This window comes from Dipodomys spectabilis, unplaced genomic scaffold (assembly GCF_019054845.1).
Source record: "Dipodomys spectabilis isolate Male_0828 unplaced genomic scaffold, ASM1905484v1 ptg000266l, whole genome shotgun sequence".
Lineage (NCBI taxonomy): Eukaryota > Metazoa > Chordata > Mammalia > Rodentia > Heteromyidae > Dipodomys > Dipodomys spectabilis.
In genome coordinates, this window is record NW_024870943.1 from 958,922 (window position 1) to 980,147 (window position 21,226).

Sequence of the window (21,226 nt, forward strand, 5' to 3'; positions counted from 1 at the left end):
GCCCATAGCAAATGCTGCCATATGGTGCAGCACAGGGCTGGGGTTGTAAATCACAGACATGCAAATCTGACAGATGAAGGACAACGTATAAAAGGAGACAAAGGCGCTCACCAGGAGGAGGACGCTTATGATGGCTCTGGACTCGAGAGAGGCTCTGGTGGAGACACTCGTCCTCTGGATGTGTCACATTTTCTGCTTGTGTCTGTACAGGACAAAAAGCATGGAGGTGCTGCCCCAGAGCATGAGCCCCAGACACAGAACATCAGGCACCGACAGGATGGCCATGTACAGCACATCAGCAGCTGGATCGTGACGCACGGAAGAACAGTATCCATAGGACTTTAAGCTCGTCATGTTGTCATGCGCTTTGGGTCCAGTTATGTACATAAGAAAAATAATTCTCACCAGGAGGAAGACCCCCCAGCTGAGGTAGATGGTGGAGACAATGTGCTTGTGGGCTCTCCCCTTCAGCCCTGCCCACCTGGAGTCCCCCTGGCTGATGCTGACAGCAAAGAAGATGCTGAGGGAGCAAGTGCTACCCATCGACACTCCCCTGCTCACTCGGCAAAGATACAAGAACATTTTGCACCCCACATCATTGAAGAAAATTCTCCAGCCCCAAACCTCCATGGTTTGGGGAACACCCCTAAATAGAAGAGTTAGGAGGTTGGCCACAATTAAGTGCCTAAGAATCAAGTCTGTGGCTCTCATCCTGTTCCCCATGCAGGAAAGGAATAGATAATGGGAGAGAAGAGACAAATTACCCACAAACCCAACCACAGTCTGGCCTAAGAGGATCACCCCCATAAGCACATGGGCATCTCCCATCCTCTCTGTTCCTTGAGTCTCATCCAGAGGCTCTGGCCTGGGAAACTGAGGCCTGCATGGTTCCAAGGGAACTCAGCATTCTCCATCCAGCATTCAGACCACCAGAAATACTTTCCTAATGTATCTCATGTATTAGGAAAAATCCAATTCTATTCATCCATGGTGAAGAGGAAGATGGCATGTTCATGGAAATGGGTGAGCCTGGAGAAATGGCATGAAAGGAAGGTGAGTCAGGTTCTGAGATGAAGACGGCTCCATTTCTCCTCTGTAGAATCAGATCTAAGATTCTAAACAAGCAAGGCTCTAGTGGTTCAAGCCTGTAATCCTAGCTACTCAGGGGCTGAGACCTTGGATTCCCAATTCAAAGCTAGCCCAGAGAAGGAAAGTCTGTGAGACTCTTTTCTCCAGTTAAGCACCAGCAAACCAGAAGTAGACCTGTGGCTCAAAGTGGTAGAGGCCTAGCTTTGAGCAAAATGGGTTCAAGGAACATGGGCAAGACTCAAGTTCAAGCTCTCTGACTAACTAAAGGAAGAAACTTGAAACATGGGTGACACATACCCATGGTCACATGCATTTATACCTCAATACACTGGCTGCGGGCGTGGGTCCTAGGTGTCACCATTTCCTCAACACCGAGCCCATATTGCACAGAAGAAATACCAGGAAGATGAACCAGGTCTGTGGTGGGGATGGTGCGGGTGAAGGAAGAGGTGAATGACAGATAACGAGAGGGGCAATTTTAGGTTCAAATGCCATTCTAGAGTCGCTGATGTGAACACATCTTCCCCAACCCATGGACATTCAGGATTCCTCCTCACTTGTCATAAACCAGGACAGACTCTGTTAGGAAGAAGAAGGGAGGAATCAACAGAGCTTGGGGGTAGGGGGCCTAGAACCCCAGTTCTTTTCACTGTCCTAGCCGATTCCTCTCCTTCCCTGTGGCTTTGTCATGCATCCAGGATCAATTTAGAATCCCTGCTCCTAAGGTGATATCTTACTCAGAGTGTGGAACCTGGGGTCTCTCCTGCAGGCTGCGCCTCTCCAGTGGCAGTGAACACAAGTGCTCGCCTCTTCTCTCAGGATGTGCATGGCAGGGCGGGTCATTTCTGAGATGCACATGGGCACTTCAGAGCTTCAGAGGGCTACTTAGATAGGAGTCCAGGAGGGTGGCAGCTGTGGTCGTCTCCGGCGGGAGTGGTGATTTTCCCTTCACCTGGGGTGGCAAGCCAAGTTCTCAGTAAACTTTTTCTTTTCCCCCATGTGACAATTATCAAGACACTTTTCACTTTCTTGTGGGTGCTTCTCCAGGGGACAGGGGAGTGGTGCAGTCGCTTAATTCTCCTGGATCCCTGTAGGCTGGCAAGAGACACTAAGGCCTGAAGCGAGATGACTGTAAACAATCTCAGCGGTGTATAAGCCATGTGTCCCCAAAGATTCTTACCCAAAGTGTCTCTTCCCTTTTTTTTTTTCCAGTTCTGAGACTTGAACTCAGGGTTTGGGCACTGTTCCTGATCTGCTTTTGCTCAAGGCTAGCACTCTACCATTGGCGCCACAGCACCATTTGTCTTTTTTCATGTGTGTGCTGCTGAGGAATTGAACCCAGGGCTTCATGCATACTAGGCAAGCACTCTACCCCTGAGCCATCTTCCCAGCTCTCCTCATCTCAGTCTGCTTTTGTTTTATCATCATATATGGTGTTAGAAAAGAAAAATGGAACCCTGTACTGATGCAATCTCAGGAGCCTGATATCAGAGAATCAAGGTGCAAAGCCAGCCTGGTGAAGAAAGCCCATGAGATTCTTATCTCCAATTCTTATCTCCACTCTCTGGTGGTAGAGTGCCTGTCTGGAATAAAAGAGCTCAGCAACAGCATCCAGGCCCAGAGTTCATACCCCTGGACTGGCCCAAAGAAAGAAAGAAAAAAGAATGAGACATTTCTGTACAGGAGTTTCTTTGGCAATAATGGCCATTTTTTTCTTAAAATGTTTTCATCCCTAGAGACCCCATTTGGAGATTAGAAGTAAGTATTTCATGCATATTCCTGAAAGCAGGTTGATCTCTTTTCATGCCTGGTCGTTTCTGAGGAGGTAGCTTCATTCTCTAATTCCCTACTCATTTTCATCATTAGCAGTGGTGATTTTGAAGCAGAAATTTGTCACTGTGCTCAGGAGAGGATCAGCAGTGACTCCTCACCCTGGGTTTCTGGTCTACCTCATTGCATGGACTCCATTCCTCACCTGGACCCTACTGGTCTTGCTGACAATTCCTCTGCCTTGTTTTTGTCTGTTTCAAGAACATGCATTTACCTTTCTGTGTCTGACTTCTTGCATTTCCCACAGCGATCTGTAGTTCTACACATGTGGCAGCAAATGACAGGATTTCCTTCTTGTTCCTGGCCTATTCGTACTTTGTGATGAAAATAGGCTACATCTTTTGTGTGTGTGTGAAACATCTTTTTCTTAAACAGCAAAGCAGAAATGCAACACCATATTAAATATTTGTAAAATTAGGTCACAAAAGGGATGCAAAAGGGATGTTTGCAGTATGACTATTACATCTTCATATAGTTAAAGTCATTTATGAAATCTTACACTAACACATAAGATTATCCCATGATTGAAGTAGTTCAAATCTAATAACCATAAGCTATATTAGTGGATCTCGTTTCCTAGTATAATCTCTTAATATTACCGCTGATATTGATTGGTTTACCAAATGGAATCTATGAACTAAATTTTTAGAAATTGTTATGAGAATGCCTAAAATTCTACCAACCAATTAGTTGCCTTTACAGAGTGAGATAAAAATACTGAGCTTACCAATTATTATACAAATAAAATTATCTCATTCGTGATTCTAATACCAGTATACTCTTCAAGGAATTTGGTAACAGTTAATTGACTAGGTACAACAAATAAACCTTGCAACCAAACCCTAGAGTTGGAATAGCATAGCATGTGGTGTATGTAAGATCAGTCAAACTTAACCCATTTTCATATATTTATATTTATATATATATATATATATATATATATATATATATATATATATATATATATATATATATATATATATATTCACTGGAAATCTGTTCTGTGCCAGAGTCAATACAAATCTGGAGTGAAAACATTTGGAGTTGGTTGCTACATTTATCACATTATTCATTACCTATTTCTATGTATTCCTCCCAGACTTTCTACTTCTAATCGATACATAACCAAAATTCTTTTTTTTTAGAGGAGGGGTTCCGGTCGTTGGGCCTGAACTCTAGGCCTGGGGGCTGTCCCTCAGCTCTTCAGCTCAAGGCTAATGCTTTACAACTTGAGCCATAGCACCACTTCCGGCTTTTTTCTTTTTGCTTATGTGGTGCTGAGGAATGGAACCCAAGGCCTCATACATGCAAGGCAAGCACTCTACCACTGAGCCACCTTCACAGCCCATAACCAAAATTCTTATCTTTTCAGATAGCAAGTGAGTTATTTGGTGCAAAAGTAAGCTGGTTTTTTGTTTTTAAACAGATCTCAATTTGATAATTTAGTTTCAACTTAAAATCCTCTTTATAGCCCAAATCTGTTTTCAAATGGTTAAAGAGAAACCATCACTCCTATCTTATTATTAGAAAGTACAACTGACAAACTTTAGGCAAGGTTTTGGTTAACTTCAGGACTTACAGATCAGATTACTGTCGGGTGATTACTACTCCAAGCACTTTTACAAATGTGAAACTATCTTGACTTAGGAGAAGGTAAATGGGAGGATGAGGCAGATGGAGGAGAGGCACACAATGGTGAACAGGTACATACATACAGCTGTGCATTCAGTACATGATTTTGGTCACATTTTCACAACATGGTTATTTTCTTGTATATCTTACTAAGTAAGCATGTAATAAAAGCAAATTCAAAAAAACATTCATTTTCAAGTTTCATAAATATATGCAATTCTAATTATAAAGTCTCTACAACACATCTGCACATTTTCTTAGACTAACATAATACCCAGACTCATGAAAGTCCCGTTAAGTAGTTAATTTTGCCTAGATTTGAAATTATTTTTATAAACATTCAATGAAGCCACAAACAAAGATACTGTAACGTTTGGAATCTTTCCAGGTTTTAAAGGGGGGAGAGAAGGAGGGTGGGGGAAGGGATGGAGAGAAGGAAAAGGAGAGAGAGAGGGAGAGAGAAGCAGCAATTCCGTAAATGAGAGGGGAACTCAATCCCTTACTTTCTTTTGCCTTTCAGGTCAGTTGTTTGGAAAACACTAGAAGCAGACATGAGGTTTTCTATATATTGTCCAAAAACGTGGTCTCCTGATTTTAGCTTCAGGATTTCTTCCTTAACTGCATCTACTCTTGCTGAGAGATCTTCAAGTGTGTGTTGGAGTTCCAACACTTGATTCATGTCATGCTTTTTTCTCCAGTTCCATCTGATTTTCAGCATCAACATCCATGTCAACGTTCATCATCCTGGACACTGAACTGTGCCTCAGACTGAAAAATCCTGATGAAAGGTCCTCAGAGGCACCCGGAGGGGTGGTATCTCAAGATCACGCCTCTGGCCGGGGACTCCAGCACTGACTGATTGGCTACATCTTCTTTATGCATTCATCCACAGTTAGGCCTCTGACTCCAGTGCTCTAAACGTGGCTGACTTTGCTCCACATGACCATGTTCAGTTTCACTCATTTCTCTGCAGACACCATGGAGCTTCTGGGTTGTTTCTTGGCTGTGGTGAATAGTGTCACAGTAAATGGTGTTCAAGGACCTACATATTCTTGAGAATATGCCTAAATATTTCATTTTCTATTGTTTTATTTTTCTGTCCATTGTGGGGCCTAAACTCTGGGCCAGAGTGATGTTCTTCAGCTCTTCAGCTCAAGGCTAACATTATACAACTAGAGCCACACCACTACTTCTGGCTTTTTCTGCTTAGGTGATGCTGAGGATTTGAACCCTGGTCATCATGCATGCAATACAATCAGTCTACCACTGAGCTACTTCCCAGCCCCTCATTTTCTATTCTTTTTTTTTTTTTTTGGTCGGTAATGAGGCTTGAACTTGGCCTGGACACTGTCCTTCAACTCTTCAACTCAAGGCTATGGCTCTAACATTTGAGCCACAGTGCCACTTCAGGCATTTGCTGCTTATGTGGTGCTGAGGAATCAAACCCAGGGCCTCCTGCATGCAAGGCAAACAGTCTATCACTGAGCCACTTTCCCAGTCCCTTTTTTGCTTTTAAAGACAGGGTCTCAACTCTGTAGTCCAGGCTAGCCTTGAACCTAGTATCCTCTTGCCTCAGCCTCCTCAGTGCTGGCATTTCAGGTGCACATCACTAAGCCCAGCTGCATTATTTACCTAACTCTTCATCAGTTCCATTGTGATCCCAAAGAGATGCATAATGCCTTGATGAGAGGCTCATCTGCAGGGAAGCTCTCAGTCACTCTTCGCCTTCCCGGGATGTGGGGCCTACTCTTCACCTCAGTGCAGCTTCCTGGTCTGCCATGCCCTGGGGGAGGAGGCCTTCTGGGCCTACCAGGGTTAGCTGGTCTCAGTGATGTCACTGCACTCAGCGCATGTGATGTCATTGTTTTCCATGCATTGGAGCTAGGCAGGAGAAGCACACAGGGAGTGTTTGCAGTCCACTGCAGTGGTCGCAATTGGAGCTTTGGCGTTAGGACCCTGTATACACAGGCTGGCCTAGGCGGGTGTTCCTTGCTCCCAGCCTGGTTTCCTCAGAGGAGGGAGGGTCTCCCTGCTGCTTCTCTCCTCATGTGAACACACGACGAGAATTTGATGCCCCTGTTCTCTGGGGCTGCTGGGAAATAGCCTCACCCAGTGGCTTACATTCACAGATACTATGGGGATCCACTCTAAGCTCCTCTCCTCACTTCAGGCCCAGTTATGGTTCTTGATTTTCTTGGGCTTATGGGTGTATCCTCAGCCTCCCCCTGCCTCTGTTCCCAGACTGTGCCCTCTGTGTACTGAGTCTTCTCCAGCTTAGGAGAAGACTTAGGGGTGCTTAGGAGGACACTGTGGTTAGCTCTAGGACCGACCCTCAATTCAGAGTAAACTTAACATGGGATGTGGAAACACTCACCAATATACACTACTTTCCTGTTCACTAACACTGTCTTGGGACTGGGAACTAGCTCACAGCCCATGTGTAAAGACTAACAAAATTCCCTGATTTTTCTCCACATTTCCAGCACAGTCCACAGAAAAGCTTTGGCCCTGAAAATTGTGATCGTTTCTCCCCAGTAGAAAGCAAGCATTTCCTTTTTTTTTCTTTTTTTTATCTGAGATTAGAACTTCAACTGGGTATCTGATGCTTTTGCTCACTGGCTGGTGCTCTGCCACCAGAGCATTTCCTTATGCAACAGCAGACACAGCCCGGCCCTTCTAATTTGGTTCAGTTCTCACCCTAATTCCCCTGCTGCAGATGTGAAGGCCCAGGTTGCTTGCTGTGTTTCTGACTCTGCCCCCACATGCAGCTGATCAGCTCAAAGGAATCAGGACCAAGGACAAATCCTCATGGGTTCACCATAAAGGATGCTACTGAAAAGATGTGTATGGCAAGGCCCCGGGAGCCGAGTGTCTTGCCTACACTCCCTACACTCCACAAACCCTCACATCTTCAGCTCTCTGGAAGCTCTCCAAAACCTCTTGTTTTGTTCTTTTTTTTTTATGCAGACTTCATTGGACGGGGAAGACTGTGTCAAAGTGTGATCAAGCAGAAAGGGTGTGACAGGGTGCTGACAAGGCCACGCTGGGAGCCTAGCAGTGGCTCCACCTTCACCCTGTGGCCCTCCTGTTGTCACGTGGGGCTGAACCCATTCCGTAATGTGTCTTGGGATGTACCATCAGACACTGGTCAGGATTCTGCTGCGATGGCTCTGAGATGGAAACGCTGGGCACAGTAATTACCATGGCCCTCTTCAGAAACAAAGCTCAGGTTCTATGGCCTGCATTCCAGAGGGAGTTAATGAGCCAGAAACTGGGCACCCAGAACCACTTGTACAGTCTCAGGTTCCCATTCACCCATGGTGTTGCCCACAACATGGCTGAGGTTGCCCCTCTGTTGTCATTGTTATTTTGAGAAAAGATTTTACTATGGTTTTGAAGTCACAAATCTTCCACATCAGTTCACTGAGTACTGGGATTACAGGTGTGCATCAGCATACCTGACTTTTGTTTTTGTAGTAATACTATGCTATTGTTTGTTCTCTCATCATCACCATTAGCCAAAAGTCTTGTGTTTAAATGCCTGCTCTGCCAGCCATCCTCTTACTTCTGTGAGCTGGCCAGAGGTTCTGCCTTATGCTGTGCCTCACAGGATTGACACTGTGAGCCAGCTTAGCACCTTGTACAATTGCTTTGAGGGTTCAGTGAGGTCGCAGGTGTGTGTGCCTTGTCTAGGGCCTGGCCCAGAGCATGCATGCGTGCATGCTAGGCTGTGGCTGCTACTAAGTGGAGTATGTGGTGTAGTAGCCAGTGGTGGGCAGCGTGTCTGATCTTAAGTGAACTCGGAAAGTGCACTGTTTCTATTGAACTGTGAGCTCCAGGTCAGAATAGGGCATGGTGGGTGTGCTGAGCGTCTGCTCCCAGCACTGTGGAGCTCTCTTGAGTCTGGGATTACTGACATTCTCCCTCCTTGTTCTCTCCCCAGCTTCACCTCAACAGCATCAAGATGCTGTCCACCATCGCCTTCGCCCTTGGAGTGGAAAGGACTTGAAGTGAACTCCTCCCCTTCCTTACAGGTGGGTACTCGTGGGGCCCAGTGCAGTGGGGATGTCTGGAGATGGCTTCTGCTTAATAAGAGAAGCCCTTGGTAGAGGCCCTAGATGATGGGGTACAGAGGCTGAGGGGCAGGTAGACAAGCTTTATGTACTGCAGGACTGCGTTGAGGGAAGGCTGAGGAAGAGAAAGGTGGAGGCAGGATGTCCTCTTGAAAGTCTGCTGGAAAGCAGCCGCAGACCCGGAGTGAGACTCCCAGCCTGAGACCTGCTTCGGGCTCTGCCAGGTGGACACAGTCGTGTGACTCGTACTAGAGACATGGAGAGCGTTCAGTCCGTTTAACACCTAAGTGTCAGCTGGGAGGACAGTCTCATCAGACAATGTTCTGCCTGCATGGGTGGAAAGAATTGGGGCTTGGGATGGGGGGAATGTGGAAGCTTCAGACCAAGAGCTGCCAGGTATCTAGACACATGGGGCTCAGAGCTCCAAGGGATGTAAGGTCCCTTCTTTGGACTTGCTGCCTGGGAGCATCTCCAGTTGCATGTGGCAGGTGCCATGTCCGTTGGGAAAAGGTGGTGCTGTCCAGACAGAAAAGCAGAAGCCTCAGCCTCACGTCAGCAGAACATGCAGGATTGGTTTTGTAAGCGATTACTGCAGCATGATTGTGGGGTAGAGCAAAATGCCAGGCTCGCATCTTAAAGGACAGCAGTGTAGTTTCAGGGTTCTCAAGGTGGTGCTCTGAGCCCTGGGTGCTGCACTTCCATTGGTAAGTCCTAGGTCTGAATGGAAGAATCCCAGAGATCGCCGGTGTCCTGGCCTGCCCTGCCCAGGCCTGAGGCCTGAGACTGTGGTTGGGCTTGACCCTGTCTTTGGGTGGGAGCCGGGCACAGGGGCCGGTGGTTGGGGGCAGGCTGGGTGAAGGGGACAGCCTGCAAAGTCTCCAGGAGGCAGTAGCTGAACCGAGTCTGAACAGATAGAAAAGGATTTTTGGCAGGGAACAGTGCTGAGAGTGTGAGCTGACCTGAACAGGAAATCTGCTTTCCACAGTGTTGCACAGGATGGGACTCAGTCTCCCCTCCCTGAGGGGTGTAGAGTGGTCCTGTCACTCAGTGCTCCCCCACCCATCCCCAGCTCCTATCTTGTTCTCTGTGCTGGCCATATGGGAAAACTGTGGGTACTGACAGCAAGCCTGTGATCTTGGGACCGGGATCCCAGGGTGCCGGGGTCCCAGGGTGGGCTGTGATGGGAATGCCCTGCCCCTATAGACACCATCTATGATGAGGATGAGGTCCTTCTGGCCCTGGCTGAGCAGCTGGGAATCTTTACTGGCCTGGTGGGGAGCCCAGAGTACGTGCACTGCCTGTTGGTGAGTGGCATGCGGGGTCCTTGTTCTCATCCCTGGAGCAGAGACAGGAGCCATGGAGCAGGGTTGGTAGGGGGGCTGGGTGCTGTCTAGGGGGATGGCCTCAAGGCTGGAGGACTGAGCAGAGCATCAGTGCCACCCGCCCCTCCCCCGCCCCTGCAGCCCCCACTGGAGTCGCTCGCCACGGTCGAGGAGACAATGGTGCAGGACAACGCGGTGGAGTCCTTGCGGGCCATCTCCCATGAGCACTTGCCCTCTGACCTCGAAGCCCATTTCATGCCCCTGGTGAAATGGCTGGCGTTGGGCGACTGGTTCACTTCCCACACCTTGGCCTGCGGCCTCTTCTCCCTCTGCTACCTGTGAGTGTCCAGCGCTGTGAAAGGAGAGCTCTACCAGTGAATACGGGGCTCCATTGCCACCACTTGCCCAATTGCCCCTGTCCTGTCCCCTCAGGTCAGCTCACCTGCTGGGCCTCAGTGGCAGTCCCCTCCCCCTCCCATGTGAGTATGAATGCGCAGTAACCGTACCTGCTGCTCCCTTGTCTGCCCTGGCCAAAGGCCCCCCTCCTACTCTTCCTCCTATCCTGAGTGAAGCCTCCTATGCCCTGGGAAACAACCATGGCACCCAAGGGTCCATGCCCTCTGATCTCTCCTGGCTCCTGGAATTCTTCCTGCCCAGCGCCAGTCTAGATCCCCAGGTACTTACAAAACCTCTGTTCAGATGACACCCCCATGGTGGGATGGGCCGCATCTTCCAAGCTGGGGGAGTTCGCCAAGGTCCTAGAGCTGGACAACGTCAAGAGTGAGATCATCCCCATGTTCTCCAACCTAGCCTCTGATGAACAGGTGGGTCCCTGCTCCACCCTTCCTCCTCCCCCCTTTTCCCCCTCCCCCATTCCGCCACTGGGCCCTCTGCCCTTGGACACTCAGCACTCCTTCTGCTCCCCAGGTCTCTGTGCGGCTGCTGGCGGTGGAGGTGAGTGTGAACATTGCCCAGCTCCTGCCCCAGGAGGACCTGGGGGCCCTGGTGATGCCCACACTGCGCCAGGTGGCCAAGGACAGGTCCTGGCATGTCCGCTCCATGGTGGCCGACAAGTTCACTGAGGTGCGTGAGGCCTGCAGTGCACATGCAGGGCCAAGGCTGAAGGGAAGGTGGACGCGTGTCTGTCCTGCATATGAGCAGGCAGCCTGATGTCCCTGGGCAGAGAAGCCAGGGCTGGATCTTGGCAGGGTCAGGGGGGCACATTCACACTGGGAAGCTGTCACTCGCCCTGCTTTGTACACGGCAAGGACCTGGAAAGGTGGGAAAGTGAAGCTCTCTGTCCTGAGCTCCAAGGGAGACTCTTGTCCTGCCCAGGAGTAGAAGCTGCAGACAGACAAGGAGCTGAGGTAGAAACAGGACTGCCCACTCGCACTCCATACCACTTACACTGGTAAAAGAGCATGAGTCCCTTCGGGGGCTACCCTTGTGTGTGCCCTTAGTGTGGACCCATCGGCTCTGGTGGTGGTCCGGAGCAAGCGATAGTCAGGAGCAAGTGTAAGGCATCTCTGGCAACCAAGAAAAGGCAGAGTCACTAGGCACACATTCATCCAGACGTGTGTTCATACTGGCAACTAGGGCTGTGAACTGGGGTCTTGTGCTCGCTGGGCAGGTGCCCCCTTCTTGAGGCACACCCTATACTTTGGATTTATTTTTCAGCTAGGATCTCCACCTTTGCCTAAGCTAACCTTGGACTCCATTTCTCTAACTCTGCCTCCTGTACAGCTAGCTAGATTGTAGGTTTGAGCTGCTGTGCACAGCCCATTTTGTACATGTGTACTGTTATTATAGAAGGGATATACAGAAGGATTACAATGGCATGCATGAGTCAGAGAATGAGGACATTTCCTTTTGTACAGTGAGTGTCCGCTGTTCTCTCATTCCCTCCCAGCCCCTCCCTCCCATCTCTACCCATGAGTTGTGCAGTTCACATTCATCGGTGTCCTGTGAGCTCCATGGATGCACTTTTCTTTCTATCCTTTTTCCCTCCCTGTACCCTCTCCGTGATAACATGAGAACAGACTCTTTATCAGATAAAGAACACAGAAGTATCAAAAGCTAAAACCAAAAAATATATGTGTATTTTGTTTCCACATCTTGGGTTTTGTTTTATATATTTTATATAAATATGAAGAGACGCTTAGGCATTGGGCCTTTGTGATTCTCTCCTAAGACTACTCTCCTATGGTCTCACTGTGTGTGAGTCTCTGGAATCCTGTGGCATTTGTCATATCCCAGTGCATTTTAGATCTAACTTCCTTATATCAGAGAGAACATGCACCATTAATCTCCAGTCTTGACTTACCTCACTTCTCAGGATTTGTTCTAGTTCCACCCATTTCCTTGCAAATGCCATTATTTTATTCTTCCTAATGACTGTGTAAAGTACCATTGTTCACATTTTGTGGGTCCACTCATCTACTGTGGGGCATCTGGGCTGTTTCCATATCTTGGCTATTGTGAGTACTGTGGCAGTGAACATGGGTGTGCAGGTGTCCTTGTCATGATGCTCAGTGTAGTTGCCCAGGAGTGGGTGGGAGGGAAAGACTGTGTGTAGTATTTGGAGGAACCTTCAGACTGCTGTGCTGAGTGGCTGCACTAGTTCACATTCCTACCAGCTGCACAGTAGGGCTCCTTTTCTCCACATATCCACCAGCATTTTTTCGAATTCACAATGCTGGCCAATCTAACTGGATTAAGATGGAATCTCAGGGTTGTTGTGCTGCCCAGAGATGATGAGCATTTCCTCATGTGTTTCTTTGCCATTCTTCCCTCTTCTGAAGAGTCTCTCCTTAGCTCCCCTGCCCATTTAGTGACTCAGCACACTATATTTTAGTATAAATGTAAAAGCAGGAGACTCTGCATCGCTGGCATGTTTGTGGATCAGGTCACAGAAAGCCCCACTTGGGATAATGTGAACTAAGGTCTGTGGTTTTGGCGCATGCTGCTGGAGATGAGGGCTGGCTCTGGGAAGAGCAGCCTGCCCCATCTCCACACCTGCACCGCTTCCACCTAGATTTTGGCCTCAATAGCTGAGAGAGGCTGCCAGACCCCCATTCACTCCACACACCCCACCTCTTCCTGGTTCTGGGTTTCCAGCTCCAGAAAGCAGTGGGGCTTGAGATCACCAAGACAGACCTGGTGCCCGCCTTCCAGAACCTGATGAAGGACTGTGAGGCCGAGGTGAGGGCCGTGGCCTCCCACAAAGTGAAAGGTGGGTGCCCATGGCCCATGCATAAGGAGGGGGGCTAGGGTGGAGGTGCAGTGGGCTCCATCTCATCACTCAGCCTGGTCCGCAGAGTTCTGCAAGAACCTCTCCGCAGATTGTCTGGAGATCGTGATCATGACCCAGATCTTACCGTGCATCAAGGTAACTGGTTTGGCGGAGGGAGTCAGCTGGACAGGAAAGAGGGCACAGAACAGGCTGTGGAAATGCCCCAGGCACCTGGGTCACAGGCTGCAGCCAAGGAGATGGAGGCATGGACCCTGCAGCCCACATTCATGCCCCCTGTCAATCATGTGCAGCGAAGGCTGAAGCAGGGCACCTGGGGCCTCCCTCCCTTTTCCCTCCCAGGAACTGGTGTCAGATGCCAACCAATAGGTGAAGTCAGCCCTGCCTCCGTCACCATGGGCCTCTCTCCCATCCTGGGCAAAGACAACACCCTCGAGCACCTCCTGCTCCTCTTCCTGGCCCAGCTGAGGGACTAGGTGAATCTCCCCTCCCCTAGCCCCCTGCCAAGGTGATTGATGGCTATCATGGAGTCCAGCGGGGGGGCTTCTGAGCTGAGTGATGAGTCGATGTGTGATGGGTAAGCATGTATGTGTGGGGTTGATCAGAGCTCACAATCTGGGAGGCAGAAGCAGTTCAAACCCTTTCTGTCATGGAGCACCTGCTGTGTTTGCCCCGGCCCTGCTGGATAGTGGGAGCATGGCATGGATGAGGCTTGCCCTGGAGGCAGGGCTGTGCTCTGGTGGATCTCATGTCAGTGGAGGGAGTTGAGGTGACAGGAATGAAAGGGGCAAGTCTCAATACTGGTGGGCCAAGTGCCATGACTCCGCCCTCCTGGCTCCAGCCTCAATTGGGTCCTGACACAGCTGTCCTGGGCAGAGCTGGGGCTCACCTTTCTTCTCCCATTGTGTTATTTTTCCTCATGATTCCTGCAAGTTCTCTCAGAATGACTGCAGGTGTCATATGATGCCCAAGCCTCCATCACTTAAGTGTGGCTCTGTATGTGGTCTTGTCACTGTGTCCCTGGGGACAGGTTGGGGCTGGGCAGTGGCCCTGGGGAGATGGCAGGTCTGTAGAGTGTTGCTGTGGGGTGGCACTCCCCTCCCTCCATTCTGGGCCGCCTTGGGCCAGGCATCACTGGAGCCCCATCCTCTGCAGTGCCCGGAGTTGCGGCTGAATATCATCTCCAACCTGGACTGCGTGAACAAGGTGATCGACATCTGGCAGCTGTCCTAGTCACTGCTCCTCGCCATCGTGGAGCTAGCCGAGGATGCCAAGTGGCGGGTGCGGCTGGCCATCATCGAGTACATGCCCCTGCTTGCTGGGCAGATGGTGCATGATCCAGGGCATGCCCGGTATGGTGGGGAGGGGAGAGGAGGCAGGCCAGACTCCCTCACCCCCTCTCCTATGGCAGGGAGTGGAATTCTTTGACGGGAAACTCAAATTTTTGTGCATGGCATGGCTGGTGGACCATGGTGAGTCCTGCCAGAAGGAGCTGGCAGCCAGTGGGTGGGGCCATGCAGCTGTTCTGTCTGTGTCCTTCCCCCCGCTGTTGGAACCCTGGGGAAGGCTGGCACTGAGCCATGACCCACTCTAAAACTCCCCCATGGACTTCCTGTCACCCTTGCAGTCTATGCCATCCGTGAGGCAGCCACCAGCAACCTCAAGAAGCTGATGGAGAAGTTTGGGAAGGAGTGGGCACATGCCACCATGATCCCCAAGATGCTGGCTATCTCCGGACACCCCAACTACCTGCACTGCATGACCACCCTCTTCTGCATAAACATAAGTGTTGCCCGCACCACACCTGCACCCAGGTGCCAGCTTGCCAGGGGAGGGGCACGGCTGGCCCCACCGTGAAACCAAGCTTGGGAGTGGAGAGGATGGAGGCCAGGGCCACCAGTACACTTCTGGAGCTGGGCGGGCTCCAGGCCTCCGGCACCCTTGGCCTGGGTGTGGGTGAGCTGGTGTGAGACACATTGTTTCCTGGATGTTCAGAGTTGAACTCGTTGTAAATCATAGTCACGGGGAGGTGTTGTCAGTTGTGCACACCATTTCCATGCCTTTGAGGATTGGTGTAGCCTCGCCACCCGGACCCAGGTGCCAGGCGCTGCCTGTACTGATCGTGTGCCCATGCTTGGCCAGGTTCTGTCGGAGGTGTGCAGGAAGGACATCACCACCAAGCACATGCTGCCCACCGTCGTGCACTTGGCTGGGGACCCCATCGCCAACGTCCGCTTCAATGTGGCCAAGTCCCTGCAGAAGATCAGGCCCATCCTCCACAACAGGTGAGCTGGGACTCGCTGTTCTTATGCTCCTCTCCAGCTACACTGTTTCTTCCTTTGTGGTTATACTGAGGGTTGACCTCGCTAGGCAAGCATTCTGCCACTTGAGCCATGCCCCCAGCACTTTTTGCCTTTGTTATATTTCACAGAGTGCATGTGTGGCCCAGGCTGCCTGGTCTGTGCATGCTGCTCACACGGCTAGGATAATGGGTGCCACCACGCCTAGCTATTGCTAGGGCTTCCTCAGTGGCTGGGATTCCAGATGTGCACCACTGTGTTCAGCTGCCACTGCTGCCTGCTGCTTCCTCCCAGTGTCAGCTTCACTGTAGACTGAGGAGTCATCAGTGGCTGTGGTGAGCCTTCTGGGGAGTGGGATGTGAAGGGAAGGGAGGGGAAGGATGGCTCAGCATCACTAGTCATCTGGAGATGCAAGTTGTAATTCCCCAGGGGGTGGCCAGGCCTGAACTGAGTTCCCAGCTGTGGGACCCATCAGCTTCATGTCCGGCCCTTTCCCCTCTGCTTCCAGCACCCTGAAGAGCGAGGTCAAGCCAGTCCTGGAGAAGCTGACCCAGGACCAGGATGTGGCCGTCAAATACTTTGCCCAGGAGGCCTTGACCAGGGTGAGTTGGGGGTTGGCGGGCGGTGGCAGGTAGGAGGGGTGGTGGTGCCCGGACAGGGGCCCGGGAGGGCCAGAGGGTGGCAGTGCCAGGCAGGGGATAGGGGGCCAGACAGGCAGTTGGATGTGGAGAGGGTGGTGGGGCCTGGGCAGGGGCGCAAGAGGGCCAGGCTGGACTTCTGAGCCGGCCCATTCCTGTTCCTCCAGTTCTGTCTCTTGCCTGATACTGGAAGAAGAGCCAGTGCTTGGGCCTTCAGTGCCAGCCTCTGGCCCACCCTCGGCTTAGCCCTCTCTGAGATCCTCCCTCACGGAGCCAGTGTGTCCCTGACAGCCCTCCCTGTGCTTGGCTTGATCCCAGACCTGGCCCCACGCACGTTCCCTGAGCTGCCGGGGAGATGGCGCCCGGCCCCCTCCCAAAGGCTGAGGGACACGCAGTGGGATGGACAGCAGCCAGGAGGAAGGCGGCACTCCTGCCCTGTAGGGAGAGATGCGAGCATCCGGGTCACTGACTCTTGCTGCTGAGATGGGAACCCCATCCGCACCTGCCTCCCACCTCTCTCCCCTTCCCGCCGCCCAACCCCCCCAGGTGGTTTATTTGTGTCAACTGTATTGTTTATATTTTATTCCTTTTTTCCCTCTTTTCACAAAAAATAAAGGTATAGAAACAGTCGGACCTCAGGTCTTAGTGGGAGTTGGGGGAGGGTCCTGGGGCCTTGGTCTCTGCCCTTTTCTGTGAGGACACTTAGTCCTAAGCAGTCACGCTGAGTGTCCTGACCCCTAGGCATGCTGCCTGCTGTGGCAGAGCTGGCTAAGGACCCGGGCTGCCTTTGGAGGCCCTACTGTTCACATCCTCCTATTATTCACATCCTCCTACTGCTCAAGTCCTCTTACTGTTCACTGAGCCACACCCCTGCCCTGGGAAAATCAACCATTTTTTTGATGAGCACATAACACTGTCTCAAAGTCTGAGTTTCGCACTGGGTACCTCAAGCATGCCCAAGGCCGCTGTGGTTGAGGACATCACTATGAGCTTTATAGCTTTTTTTTTTTTTTTGGTTTCTCATGTGGATTGAACTCTGGTCCTGGTTCCTGTGCCTCAGCTCTTCAGCTGAGGGCGAGTGCTCTACCACCTGAGCCACAGTCTCACTTCTGGTTTTCTGGTGGTTTATTGGAGATAAGAGTGTCATGGACTTTCCTGCCCTGGCTGGCTTTGAACCATGATCCTCATATATCAGCCTTCTGAGTAGCTAGGATGAAAATAGTGAGCCATTGGCATGAGGCTAGATTTTTGTCTTTTAAAGTCTGGATTCTACCAGAGAAAAACAGATTTACATTTCTTGTCTGGCCTGTTTTCCTTCCCAAGATGTATGATGAATTCCAGTTCCATCCATTTTCCTGCAGTTGCCATGCTTTGTTCTTCATGGAAAGCTGTTTTTTAGGAGAACAGACAAATATACAAGATAGAAAGGAGTAGACGGCAATAGAAAGTATATTAAAAATTTGGAGCTATTTGGTGGTGGGAAATTGATATACAACATAAAGCTGACAGTATTTTCTGGATCTGTATATACCTGCCTGAACTATAAAGCAGTGACTCAGCTCTACCTTGTGCCTGTCAGCTAGGAGGGAGAGCTGGCCTGGCCCAGTTATAAACCAACACTGCATAGAGATGACACTTCACCAGCCAAGCCTGAAAACTGAAAGTTCAGGGTGGAACACTGTCCCAAGCAAATGGGAACTGACCTGAAAGGGAGCCCCAGTTGCTTGTCCCACGAGAGCAGGAGAGACATCAAACCCAAGCTAGGTTGATGAGATAAAGACTGTCACCCTCTGCTGACAGCGAGCCAGCACATAGATGCCTACTGCTGCCCCAGTTTCATGAACTAGTACTACTGGATGCCATGGACCAGTAAGTCCAGACCAAGTTAGAATGTTGGCTTACGAACCCCCTCTCACCAAGTGATAGGCTGTCGAGCCCAAAGTCAGTCATAAGACTTAAGGATCAAATGAAGGAACAAGTTTACAAAATCAAAAATCAAAGCCATACCACAACTTTCCAGAACATCTGGGATGCAGCAAAAGCTTCTCTGAGGGAATTTACAGCTATCTGGGCCTGGCATGAAAAAAGTCAGGTGTTTCAAATGTCATCACAACAAAGCACAGTCTAAAAGCAAACCCAGAACAGTGGATAGAGAGATAATCATAAAAATCAAGATAGAGCCAGCCTGACACTGATGGCTGCTCACCACTAATCAGAGCTACTCCAGAAGCTCAGATCTGAGGATTATGGTTCAAAGTCAGCAGAAAAGTCCACCAGGCTCATTTTCTATTTTTTTTTTATTTTTTTATTTTTTGGTTCCTGTCGTGGAGCCTGAACTCTAGGCCTGGGCTCTGTCCCTCAGCTCTTCAGCCCAAAGCTAGTGCTCTACCACTTGAGCCATGGCGCCACTTCTGGCTTTTTTCTTTTTGCTTATGTGGTGCTGTGGAATCAAACCCAGGGCCTCACCCATGCAAGGCAAGAGCTCTACCACTGAGCCACCTTCCCAGCCCCACAAGGCTCATTTTCAATAAACTATCCCCAGAATGTACAAAGCAGAGCTGTGGCTCAAGTGGTAGCGCACTAGCCTGGAGCTAAAGAAGCTTAGCAACAGTGCCAGGCACTGAGTTCAAGCCCTAGGACAGGCACACACATAAACACACACACACACACACACACACACACACACAAATAAGGGTAAAAATGAAAAAAAAAGGAGGTTAAATGAACAATGTAAAAAAAACCAGTGAAAGAAGCGGAGGCCTGGGGGCTCACACTTGTAATCCTAGCTACTCTGCAGGCTGAGATCTGAGGAGCATTGTTCAAAGCCAGCCGAGACAGGAAAGTTCATGAGACTCATCTCACCAGAAAACTGGAAGTGGCAACTATGGCTCAAGTGATAGAGTGCCTGCCTTGAGCTGAAGAGCTGAGGGACAGTGCCTGGGCCCATAGTTCAAGCTTCAGGACAGACAAAAAAAAAATCAGTGAATGTAAGAAGTTTTCTTGATAGCTAAGACTGACAAGCCTTCATCCAAGAACAGTGAAGGCATCAACTAAGAAAACTAGGAAGTCATGCCTGTAATCCTAGCTACTCAGGAGGCTGAGATCTGAGGGTCGCAGTTCAAAGCCAGCCCGGGCAGGAAAGACCATGAGACTCCTATCTCCAATAAACCACCAGAAAACCGGAAGTGGCGCTGTAGCTCAAATGGTAGAGCGCTCGCCTTGAGCTGAAGAGCTGAGGGACAGCGCCCAGGCCCAGAGTTCAAGCCCCACGACCGACAAAAAAAAATAAAATAAAAGAAAACTAGAATATCATAACAGTTTAAATTCAAATTGTCACTGGAGGATATATTAGAAAATTAGTCCAACACATTAGAAAACATACAAGGAATGGATTCAGTCTTTGCACGTTGACCAATCAGGTTTGACCAAGGTGACTTTAATCACCTAACTTCATTTGTAATCAAGCAGTATGATGATTCAATGATGGGATACACCAGGTGTTCAGAGTTACCACCAATGTCCCTCAGACAGGTTCAAAAACTAGGAAAGGAAGAAGGCTACCAAACTCCCTCTCATACAAAAATGAGAACAGACTAGAGACAAGATTAGACACCTATTTCCTTGAAGAGCACAGATGTAAAATATTTCATAACATACCTACAAGTAATTTCAACAATGCATTGAAAGATCATGCACCATGCCCACATTGCATTCCACCCATAATTGCAAGTGTGGCTCAACCAGTCCTGGACAATTTGAAGAGTAAGACATTGGACACCTGTGGCTTGCACCTGTCATCCTAGCGACTGAGGCTGAGATCTGAGGATCACAGTTCAAAGCCAGCCTGGGCAGAAAAGTCCAGGAGACTCTTCAATTCCCTACCAGAACACTGGAGGTGGCACTAAGCTCCAAGTGGTAGAGCGCTAGCCATGAGGAAAAGAGCTTAGGGACAGCACCCAGGCCCTGAGTTCAAGCCCCAATACTGATTCCCTCCCCCCAAAAAGTCATTATACCAAGGATCCGTCTGCTTTAAAGGTTTTTCCGCTAACCCATTATCAGCTGTAAGAAGTGAGTAGTTAGGTATTTTAATGAAGTAGAAGCAATGGGAAGGTAGATACAGTCCGGCCGGGACCTGACAAGGCAAGGTGTGTGCAGTGTGCAATAGTGGCCACCATCATGCCAGGACTCGGGTGTGACCCAGGAACAGAAGTCAGATGGCACCTGTCCTAGGCATCAGTCAATGGTTACTCCCAGATCAGACCTGGCATGAGTGCTTCCCCCCAAAACCTCCCCAGGACATTCTTGGTCCTTCTGGATTCTGCTGTTTTGATTGCGATGGAAGATGATTCGCCAGGCTGGTGGTTTTGTGAGGATGGCCACCACATTGTGGCCTGCTCTACCAGCAGGAGGTGTTCAAGGGGTGGGCCCAGAACCCCCAAGCTAAGGATGCAGGGTGTGGGGGGGAGAAGCTGACCGCCCAGCCGGTTCACAGGCTGAGTCGTACCTTTGTGTCACAACCCATTTTTCCTGAAAGGCTTTGTCAGGAGCTTCAAGTCATCCCCACGAGTGAGAGGTGAGCATGTCTCATCCCTCATTCATATTGATCATAGTCACCAGGTGCTGCTGTGAATGAAGCCAAGTCAGGAGCTGGCTGTGAGCTCTGGCCAGCAGGTGTGCGGCAGGGGAGCAGGAGTCAGGGGTGTGGCCACGGCATGGCAAGGACACAGGAGACAGGAAAGGGATTCATACAAGATGGTGGTACAGAACTGAGGGTGCACAGGAAGAAAGGAGACACAGATGGAGAGAGACGTCCTGAAAGTGCGAACTCTCTAGAAGTAACGAGTCCAGGCAGGGCTGCATGTCAGCGTGACGACAGGCGGGTGTGCTTCCAGTAGACTGCAGGGGTGCGTGGGGTGCAGAGCCTAACCTTGAGTGGAAGAGCTGAGGAACAGCGCCTAGGCCCAGAGTTCAAGCCATATAGCCAGGCAAAAAAAAGAGGAAAAGCATGTGGAGCATTGCTGAGTGCTGCAGGGGAGGGGAAGCTCGGCGCATGGACTGTCTTGGATTTGGATCATGCTCAAGACAGTGTGAG

The 21,226-nt window shown here is 50.1% G+C and overlaps 1 pseudogene; it reads left to right on the forward strand.

Moving 5' to 3' along the window:
• Positions 1-445: 445 nt before the first annotated feature.
• LOC122125525 overlaps positions 446-21,226 on the forward strand; it is a 45,211-nt pseudogene continuing 24,430 nt past the window's right edge.